This window comes from Marmota flaviventris, chromosome 8 (genome assembly GCF_047511675.1).
Source record: "Marmota flaviventris isolate mMarFla1 chromosome 8, mMarFla1.hap1, whole genome shotgun sequence".
Classification (NCBI taxonomy): Eukaryota; Metazoa; Chordata; class Mammalia; order Rodentia; family Sciuridae; genus Marmota; species Marmota flaviventris.
Window position 1 is genome coordinate 24,528,985 of NC_092505.1, and position 11,250 is coordinate 24,540,234.

The window sequence follows — 11,250 nt, forward strand, 5'->3', positions numbered from 1 at the left end:
AGAAAAAGTTGGCTCCGATCTACATATTGTGGGGTCGGGCTCCAAATTCCTTAATAGGACACCCATAGCACAAGAGTTAATAACAAGAATCAACAAATGGGACTTACTTAAACTAAAAAGTTTTTTCTCAGCAAGAGAAACAATAAGAGAGGTAAATAGGGAGCCTACATCATGGGAACAAATTTTTACTCCTCACACTTCAGATAGAGCCCTAATATCCAGAGTATACAAAGAACTCAAAAAATTAGAAATAAGATAACAAATAACCCAATCAACAAATGGGCCAAGGACCTGAACAGACACTTCTCAGAGGAGGACATACAATCAATCAACAAGTACATGAAAAAATGCTCACCATCTCTAGCAGTCAGAGAAATGCAAATCAAAACCACCCTAAGATACCATCTCACTCCAGTAAGATTGGCAGTCATTATGAAGTCAAACAACAAGTGCTGGCGAGGATGTGGGGAAAAGGGTACACTTGTACATTGCTGGTGGGACTGCAAATTGGTGCGGCCAATTTGGAAAGCAGTATGGAGATTCCTGGGAAAGCTGGGAATGGAACCACCATTTGACCCAGGTATTCCCCTTCTTGGACTATTCCCTGAAGACCTTAAAAGAGCGTACTATAGGGATACTGCTACATCGATGTTCATAGCAGCACAATTCACAATAGCTAGACTGTGGAACCAATGTAGATGCCCTTCAATAGATGAATGGATAAAAAAATTGTGGCATTTATACACAATGGAGTATTACTCAGCACTAAAAAATGACAAAATCATGGAATTTGCAGGGAAATGGATGGCACTAGAGCAGATTATGCTAAGTGAAGCTAGCCAATCCCTAAAAAACAAATGCCAAATGTCTTCTTTGATATAAGGAGAGCAACTAAGAAAAGAGCAGGGAGGAAGAGCATGAGAAAAAGATTAATATTAAACAGGGATGAGAGGTGGGAGGGAAAGGGAGAGAGAAAGGAAATTGCACGGAAATGGAAGGAGACCCTCATTGTTATACAAAATTACATATAAGAAGATGTGAGGGGAAAGGGAAAAAAAAACAAGGGAGAGAAATGAATTACAGTAGATGGGGTAGAAAGAGAAGATGGGAAGGGAGGGGAGGGGGGATAGTAGAGGTTGGAAAGGTAGCAGAATACAACAGTCACTAGTATGGCAATATGTGAAAACGTGGATGTGTAACCGATGTGATTCTGCAATCTGTATTTGGGGTAAAAATGGGAGTTCATAACCCACTTGAATCTAAAGTATGAAATATGATATGTCAAGAGCTATGTAATGTTTTGAACAACCAATAATAAAAAAAAGAAAGAAAAGAGAAAAATAATTCAATATAAAAAGAGTTGGATATACAGTAGTGTTTCAATAGGACAGAATGTTTAAACACTTTTTAAAAAAGTGTAAATAATAAGAACAAACCAATTGTTCTTTATTTTCTTAAATATATTGATGCAAAATTATTGCCTGTCTGTCATAGTCTGATTGTACTGTTTTAACAAAATACTTAAGATGGAGTAATTTATAACGAACAGAAACGGATTTCCTGTGGTTCTGGAGGCTAGGAAGTCCAAAATCCAGGGTCTGACTTTTCTGGCGAGGGTGCAGTTTCTGCTTCCAAAGTGGTGCCTTACACCCTGTGTTCTCACAGGGCAGAAAAGTGAAAGAGAGAGAATTCAGTCTCTCAAGGGCTCTTCTCTCATGATTTAGTTACCTCAAATTTATTATTGGATTTCATCACATAAATTTTGGAGACACATTTAGATCACAGCACTGTCTTTCATTATTTTTTAAGAGTTCTACCTTTTCTTATAAATTCTGATAAAATAAGCTTACCTTTGCTCTTAATCTGAATTGCTTTACTTTTCTTTATTCATGTTTTAAATACAAATTCCATAATCTCTACAATTTTGGCTATGTCAAAAATTTCTTGCCATGTTACCATGGTCTGCTACAGAAAGAATTGTCTTCTATTTTGTCTCTTTCTTTTCCTTTTGTTCATAATCTTTCTCTTCTCCTTTCTGCCTTTTTCCCTTTTACTACCTCTCCTTCTCTCTCTTATTTATTCATAAATCTATTTGTATGCTTCTATCTTTTTCATTATCTTTTTCCCTTTTTCATGTTTTGAATTAATTTTCCTACTTCTTTTTTTAATTAAAAATGAGTCATATAAATGGCACAGTATCTTATAAATCACACAAAGTTGATAAGACAGGATTATGGCCCATATCAACTTATATTCTTGAATAGTAAGTCCCCCCTCCCCCCCAAACAGCTTTTCTAGAAATAAAAAAAAATTAAAATTATGTCAAATGAAAATTTCCACCAAGACAACAAAAATGAACAATATTATTCCGAATAATGCTAGATAATTTTTAGAAAAACAAGATTACTATCATTTACTTTTGTATTTTAGATTCCCATGCAAATATTTTATTAAATTCATTTAACAGTGTAATTTATTCACCAACTCTGAATTTTGTGTACTGCTTAAAATCAAGTGTTTGATTCCACTAGAAGAGTCTTGTTAAGCCAATTTTCTATTTTGCCCTTTCATGTAAAGGAGCCACCTATGAGTATTATCACACACATATTATGTAAAAGACTTTAGTTCTATTTTCTAACATAACAGGTTGTCAAAAACCATGAAGGGTTTAAGAGTCTACCCTATTTGCAAGCTCAGAATTTAGACTGTAGACTCATAAAGAATTTAGACTATAAACTCATAAAGAATTTGGCCTTTGTCCTGAGTTCCTTGAATGGAGTCCTAAAACCCTTAGAATTTCTTGAGTAATAGGGACATCTGATGACAAACGATTTACAGTTTTAGAATGAAGGTCAGCAGAAAAGCCAGCCTGACCTCTAGGGTGAATGAGAATTTGGAGACTGGGTTCATTCATGTGGCCAGTGATTTAACAGATATTGCATATGTACATAAAGCCATAATAAAACCTCAGGATGCTGAAAGCTCACTGGAGCTTCCTGATTGGTGAACGCATTGATATGCTGGAAAGGTGATATCCTCTGACTGTGGGAGATGACACAAAAGCTCTGCCTCCCTGCCAGACCTTGCCATTTAGAGTCTCTTCATTTGTCTTATGGTGATTATATACATAATAAAACTGTTATAAGAATAGGATTTCCCAGCAACTTGGGAGGCTGAGACAGAAAGATTATAAGTTTGAGACCAGCCTTAGCAACTTAGTGAGACCCTGTCTCAAAATAAATAAATAAGTAGATAGATAAATAAATAAATAAGTAAAAAGGGCTGGGAATGTAGCTCAGTGGTAAAGTGCCCTTTGGTTCAATCCTCAGTTCAAACAAACAAAAAGAATAGTATAAAAATAGTATTTTCCTGAGTCCTGTGGGTGGTTCTAGCAACACGTTGAACTTGAGGGAGGCAATGGGGACTCCTGGATTAGTGCCTAGATTAGTACTCCAGGTACTTATGGGCAACTGGGTACCCCTAAGTCTTGCAGCTGGCCTTAGAGGTAAGAGCAGTCTTGTGGCAAACTAAGCCCCAAACCTGTGGAGTCTGATGCTAACTTACTGTCAAAACTGGATTTCAATATATCCAATTGTTATTAACCATTGTGATGGAAATATAGTAGTACACAATTGAATAAATAAATAATTTTCATAGACTAAGTTGGAAGGACATTTCTAGCTGCCTTTACTGGGCAAACATAGGAAGCAGTAACTGAGAAATATATTTCTAGTAGAAACAGAAAAAAGTAAAGAGAAATCTAAATTCTTCTCTTTTTAGAAAGCATTATTCCACTTATGTATGATGTGTCAAGTGCATTCTACTGTCATGTATAACTAATTAGAACAAATAAAAAAGCATCCTATTAAAATAAAAAAAAATAAATACATAAAAATAATAAATGCTATCTTATTCCCTTAAGCATTTTCACAGTATTTTCAGTTCAGAAACATACAACACGATCTTAGTTTTTTTTTTGGTGTGTGTGTGTGTGGTTTTACCTCTGTTTCAGCCTCTTAATGACTAATACAACTTGTTAGGAGTGTAAAGCTTTAATTAAAAAAAGAACTTAGGATGTATTTTAAGTATTACAGAACATTTTATAATTGACATAATTTCCCCAGGTATTTCACAGTTAGATGGAGAGAGGAAGAGATGTGTATTCAAAATTCCTAGCAGAATACTGGCAGAGGCTTCAATCACTAGAGGAATTTTACTCCTTTTTACACCTGGAGCTATATAAAGCAGTAGTTCCCTTGCTAATTGAAATAAAATAATATCAAATGGCTAAAGGTGAAATGTTCAAACTGAATACTTAGCAGCTGAAAAAATATCAGCAGTATTTCAGATGTTTTGATTTTATTTCTGTTTCTAATAGAAGAACAAATTTTGCCCATCACAGATAGCAAGAAGAATAGAAGACAATCATCACCAATCTCTTCCTAGAACATGTATAGAAATTGAAGAATATTTTATATTTATCTTTTGTCATTAGTACAAAAAACTGAGAAAACATAGGATGAAACCATCTTCCTTTATTGACTCTTGTGAATATGTGTCTCTATTTGTGGAAATGGTTTGAAATCAACATCTCAGTTATTTTCCAGATAGAACAAAACTTGTAAATAACCTCTTAACTCTTGCCATAATTATTCATTTGTATCACAGAAAGTGTTCCCTATAAAATGCTGCATGGCTTTACAATTTAATCGTCTTTATCCTTTTATTGAATTGTTTGATGTTTCACTCAGCTTTTTCATTGCTATGACCAAAAGATCTAACAAGAACGATTTTAGAGGAGGACAAGATTTTTTGGTGATCATGGTCTTAGAGGTCTAAGTCCATAGATGGCTGAGTCCATTTCTCAGGGCCTGAGGTGAGAAACAACATCATAGTGGAAGAGTGGTGGAGGAAAGTGGCTGAGGACATTGCACAAGGAGCAGAGATGGTGGGGGGAGAGAGGGAGAGGGTACTCCTTTCACCACAGACAAAATATATACCCCCAAGTCATGCTCCCATTGACTCAGCTCCTCCAGGTATACCCTACCTGCTTATAGTTGCCCTACCAGGTGGTTAATGCACTGATTAGGTTAAGGCTCTCATAACTCAATCCTTTTATCTCTAAACTTTCTTGCATTGTCTCACACATGAACTTTTGGGGGCTATCTCATATCCAAACTGTAACATTTAATTTTTTATTATTGAGTTTTAGAGTTCTTTATGTATTCTGGGAATTCTTGCTCCTATCATTCATATATATATATGTTTATTTATCTCATTATGAAGACTGTATTTTCATTTTTTAATCTCTGTTAAGAGCAAACATTTTTGTTTTGATAAAATAAGGCATAGATATGTTCTTTTATGGATTGTTCTTATATACACAAAATTTTGCTTAACTCTAAGCCTCCTACATTTTCTTTTATGTTTTATCCTAGAGGTACCTGCACTTATAGATGTTAAACTTAACTCTATAATTCATTTGACTTAATTTTTGTATACATGTTAGATGTAGACCAAATAAAAAAATTTGCATATTAAAGAGTAACACTGTAATATTTTGATACATGTATATATTGTGTAATGTTTGAATCAGGTTAAACATCTATTGCTTCAACCATTTGTCATATTTTTATGGAAAAAATTTAAATTCTTTCTTCTAGATATTTGTTACTTGTATTCATTCTGCTATGCAATAACACACCAGAATTTCTTGTTCCTATCTAACTTAGTACCCATTGATAAACCCTTCCCTCCCTCTCTTTCCCACCCTACTTTCCTGAGCTGTGATAACTACCATTCCACCTCCAAATTCAGTAAGATCAACTTTAAAGGGTTCACAAATGAGTGAAAGCATGTGGTATTTGTCTTTTTGTGCCCATTTTATTTCACTCAGCATCATCATTTCTAGTTCATTCATGTTGCTTAAATAACATAGTTTTGTTTCTTTTCATGGTTAAAAAGCATTCCACTGTGTAAATATACCACATTTTCTTCATTTGTTTATAAGTTGATGGATACTTAGATTTTTTTTTCCCATTTCTTGGCTATTGTGAATATTGCAGCAAAGAACATGAGAGTGGAGATGTTTCTTTGACATACTGATTTCATTTTCTTTGGCTATATGCCTAGTAGTGGGATTGCTGGATCATATAGTAGGTCTATTTTTTAATTTTTTGAGACATTTCCATCTCGATACTTTTTATCCATAATGGCTTTACTATTTTACATTCCCAACAGAGTACAACTATTCCCTTTTCTCTAAATCCTGATCAGTACTTGTTATATTTTGCTTTTTGGTAATAGCCATTCTTACTGGGGAGAGGTAGTATCTCACTGTGGCTTAGAATTGGATTTATCTGATGATTGGTAATGTTAAACATTTTTTAATGTACCTATTGGCCATTTGTACGTCTTTTTTCTATTCATATAATTGTCCCTTTTAAAATTTTATTATTTATTTATTCATTAAGTGTTTTGAATTCTTTACATATTCTGGATATTAACCCTCTGTGAGATGAATAGCTGGTATACATTTTCTCTAATTATGTACGTTGTAGCTCTTCACAAAATTGTTTCCTTTGTTTTCCAGAAACTTTTTAGTTTCATAAAATCACATCTTTCAATTTTTGCTTTTTGTTTCCTGTATTTGGGGGATTATATTCAGAAAACTACATTTGTCTGTACCCATATCCTGAAGTCTTTCCTATGTTTTCTCCTAGTAGTTTCAGAGTTTAAGAATTTACATTACATTTTTTTAAATGTTTTCTCTTGCCTGAATGGGAAATTTCAAAAGACCTTTCTTCAAATTCAGTCTTTCTTCAGTCAATCTTGTCTGCTGTTGAGGCTTTCAACAGAATTTTTAAATTTCACTTATCTTCACTTCCAAGATTTCTGTTTGATTCTTTTTTATTTGTTGAATTTTGCATCCATACCTGCATTTTATTCATAATTTTATTTAACTTTTCATTTATGTCCTCCTGGATCTTATTAAGATTTTAGAAAATCATTATATGAATACTCTGTGAAGCATTTCATTAATTTTGATTTTTCTGGAATCTATTACTAGAGAGTTATGATCTCTTGAAAGTGTCATACCACCTCTTGTTCATATTTCTTGTGTTCCTAAATTCAGATTTGCACATCTGATGGATCAGTCATCTCTACCACTTTTATGTGATGGCCTTCTTAGTAAGTGGCTTTCTTCTGAAGATATCCTGGGGTATTGGTTTTTTTGCAAAGACAATTTTATTTCCAACTGGATGATGTAGTAGGGTCTCCCTGTAGCTTCTTTGTCTGTGATCAGTGAGTTTGGGCACAGTGCATAGCAATGTCAGAGTCTGAAAGACCCAGGTCTCTGCAGGCCATGCAAGAGTGGGGATATTCTAGCTTTATGTCTTTCTCATTTCAAAGTAAAAAATGGCATCATCTTTGAAATTAGGCTTTTTAATTTCTGAAGAAAAAGTTACGTTCTGTTAAAATGGAAGTACATTAAAAGAAAATTGATTATTTGGGAAATTTTTTGTTCATTATTACTATGAAGATGATTTGGTTTATAGGGTTCTATAACTTACTAAAACACTCAAAATATAAGGAAAATATTGAATTTAATCTTTAAACATTAATTTGTAATGCCTGGACTTATTCCTTTGATAGCTCAAATTCTTAATTACTTTTGTCCTGTTTTGTTCCAGGACAGATAAACTAATTTATATAGAGTGGATTTCTACCAATGACCTTTCTAAAGCAAACTTGAAATGCTTTCCCTTTTTGTAAGTCAGTTTTCTTAGAATTTTTTTATTTTAAAGACAAGCCTTATCCATTTGTGCTAACCTGGTGAAATGTTCTCAGCATTATTTTTTTGTAGTGTTGCTTACCTTTTCAAGTGCCAGTCTGATAAAGTTTGCAAAGTTTTGGCATTCTTTGGCGGGAAAACAGCTTAAAAAAAGGAACCCCAATAACGTATTGCAAATCCTCCATTTGGAATATTCCTTTTCTCACTTCAAACCCAACTGCAACAGAACACAGTAAGGTTGCTCTTCAGAACTGGAGAGATTGTAACAGTGAAATTTGTAACTCTTAAAAATTGCATCAAATTTAGTTTAGTTTTGTTTGATTTCATAGAAGTGTTCAAACTTTTCTTTGATGCAGGGTTTTATTTGGAAAGTTCCACACATGCAGCAGTGAGCTTCAATGGATTTACTACTTTGTCTTCTGGCAGCTGTTTGGCTATTTTCACTGAAATGATATTGGCATCTTTTTTGGATATTTTTACTAGCTTTTGCCGTGTACAAACAATAACTCCTATATTTTTCGTGAGTCTACTTATAGAAAAAAGGTTTTATTTCTCTCTTTAATTAAAAAAGTAATAGATCTTTCAAAATGATTCTGATTTCTACTGTAATTTTATAATAAAGGAGAAGCTGTGCGAGAGATTTTATGTATGCTTCCTAAAATTAGATTTAGATACAAAAAAGCAATTACTATCTTTTCTTGAGCACTTGTTAAGTGGAACTTTGTGAGAGTAAGGAATCATAATAATTACAATAATAAATGTGGGGTAGATTAATTTTTTGAGTACTGCCATGAGTTTCCTGGCTAAGCTAGATGGAGATGTCAAATAATAAACTGAAACCAAACTAGAATTATAACTTACTCACATAAGGATGTATGTTAAGTTTGAGAGAAATAGTTGTTGCTTTGGTGGACAAGCTGTTGTTCTAGTTTTTTTTTTTTTTTTTAAATCAGAACAAACATGTTGACATGCACCCAGACATACATATACAGTTTTTCAAGGAGACTCTCCCTAATACTGCAAATTCTTGGCTATTTTCCCATCTAAGGAGAGGTTAGCCAGAGACTAAACTTTACTAAGACCACCCAAAGTATCAGACTCCACCTCTTCTCTGAATCTGTGCCACTGTTCTGCAAATGAAGAAAATTTAAGGGGTGGAGGGAATGAAGCAGAGACCAAATGGGGGAGATGCAGGAAAAAAAGAGACAGAAAAGAAACTGCAACTTTTAAATTAAATATGAAATTAAAATTTCTTTTTTCTACTTTCTGGAGGGATGAAAGATACAAAACAGCTACATCAGTCACTTCTTAGCATGTGTTTTTTGTTTGCTGCTTTAGCTACAGCACTTGCAATGTTTTACAATAGTCATAGTTCCAAACTGCAGTAAGTGTTATTTGGTCCATCTTAGAATTTAGATTAAAGTACATACACTATTTTTAGAATGTTCTACAAGATTAATCTAGTTCCAAATTTGTACTGTAGCATTTCATATGGCAGGGAAGCATAAAAGTCCACTCTATGACAACCAAAGTTTTATAGAAAATCCTCACTCATTTTAACCAATCTTGTATGGAGACCTTTGGATTTAGATGCTAGGTCCTGCAGAGATTCACTTGTACTGAGACACTTTAAAAGATTCCCACAAATGTTTATGAGAATTATTCAAATGTTTATGAACATCAAGACTTTCCTTTTAATAACTGATTTTTTTTTTGTACTGAAGATTGAACCCAAGGATGCTTAACCACTCAGTCACATCCCCAGCCATTTTTATTTTGAAACAGGGTCTCCCTAAGTTGCTTAGAACCTCACTAAGTTACTTGCTGAGCCTGGTTTAAAACTTGTGATCCTTCTGCCTCAGCCTCCCATGTTTCAGGGATTACACGTATCCACTATCATGCCCTACTAAATTATTATTTTAATTGTGCAATTTGACAATACAGTATGATAATTCAATACACGTAAACAGTATATGATGACCAAATCAGTGGTAAACACTTCCATTTCCTTAAACACTTAAAATTTTCTTTTGATTAACATGTAATAATAGCTGTGCATTCTTAACTATCCTTACCAAGGTTGTGTGGATCCTTTCCTGTAAGACTCCTTAAAGTGTTTTATTTTCAATTAAATGTAGGAGCTGGCAGTGCACACGTGCTACATCAGGATGCACTAGGTGAGGGTGTTTGTGCTTGAAGATGACCTAGTGAGTGCCCAAGAGGGTGTTTGTTTCTGTGTCTGAGTGACATTTGCCAGTCACTCCTTGCAGAAGCAGTTTCCAGAAATCTTGCCACTGATCAACATGTTTCAGATAACTGGGCCATTGACTGCACCACTGCTTTGGATTGGAACATTGGCCTGGCCTGGGGCCCAAGAGCTGTGAGCAATCTAAGAAATCACGGCATCAACACAGCCATAAGGGAAGACAGGTTTACCAGAGACTTAACCACATTTGACTATGGGCTGTGTACGGAAGAAGGCAATCTGAGATTTTAATAGAACAAGTAATCAAGTTAAAAACTGCAAAGTTAAAATTGAACTACTTGGGAGCTATGATCTACAAAACAACTCATTGAAGATCCCCATCATGAATGACTCTGACTTTGAGATGGTGTACCAGGGATGTGGCAGGTGCTGCAGAGCCTTCCTGGAGAAGGTCCCCTGCGGTTGACCATTCTCCACCTTCTCCCCATCAGAACTCTGCCTCTGTCATCCTGTGTTGGGGTGTGATGTCATTTCTGAGCCCCAGACCCCACCTATTCTTATCTTAAATATTAAGGTGAAAATTCATTGTATTTACAAATAAATAGTAAAACAAATAAAAATGTTTGATTTAGTTTGGGATGGCATAGTAAGCACTTTTAGACTTGTTGAACTTTCCCCTACTTACAAACAGAGGAACAAGTAAAACTAAAACAATGAAATAGACACAGGGAAGTAACACAGGGAAGTAAAAATGACCTGAAGGCAGGTCAGCCTCTGAGCCTAATGAGACTGGGGTACGTGGTCTATCTCCAACTAATTAGTGTGAGCCAACCCTAGACAGGTACCTCGGCTTGCCTGTGCACCTCTTTCTGGCCCTGGCCTCTTGGGAGTCAGAATAGCCTGTCCACAGCAGCTTTCTGTCTATAGTGGAAATGTTTTTAACTCATATACACTTATAATGTGCACTTGTATATTAAAAAGCTAAGAAAGAGAGAAAGATTGGTGGAATTACTCTTTAGCTCTTTTGATACTTTTTTTCTAGTTATATCATGAGGAGATTAGCTTATTTCCTCCCATTTGAACTACTTTGCCTCTAAAATTTTAATTGTATCCAGAAAGAAAGATATTTCTTTACAGTTTATCTTAAGTTCTTTTGAGAGATAAGTCTGTTTTATCTGTACATGTAACCCAAATATCAACTATAAATTGGATCAAGTGTGAAAAAACAATTTAAAAACTTGGAAAATGT

At 34.5% G+C, this 11,250-nt stretch overlaps 1 pseudogene; it reads left to right on the forward strand.

The window, feature by feature from the left end:
- Positions 1 to 4,847: 4,847 nt before the first annotated feature.
- LOC114087801 (low molecular weight phosphotyrosine protein phosphatase pseudogene) lies at positions 4,848 to 10,467 on the forward strand (annotated as a pseudogene).
- Positions 10,468 to 11,250: the final 783 nt, after the last annotated feature.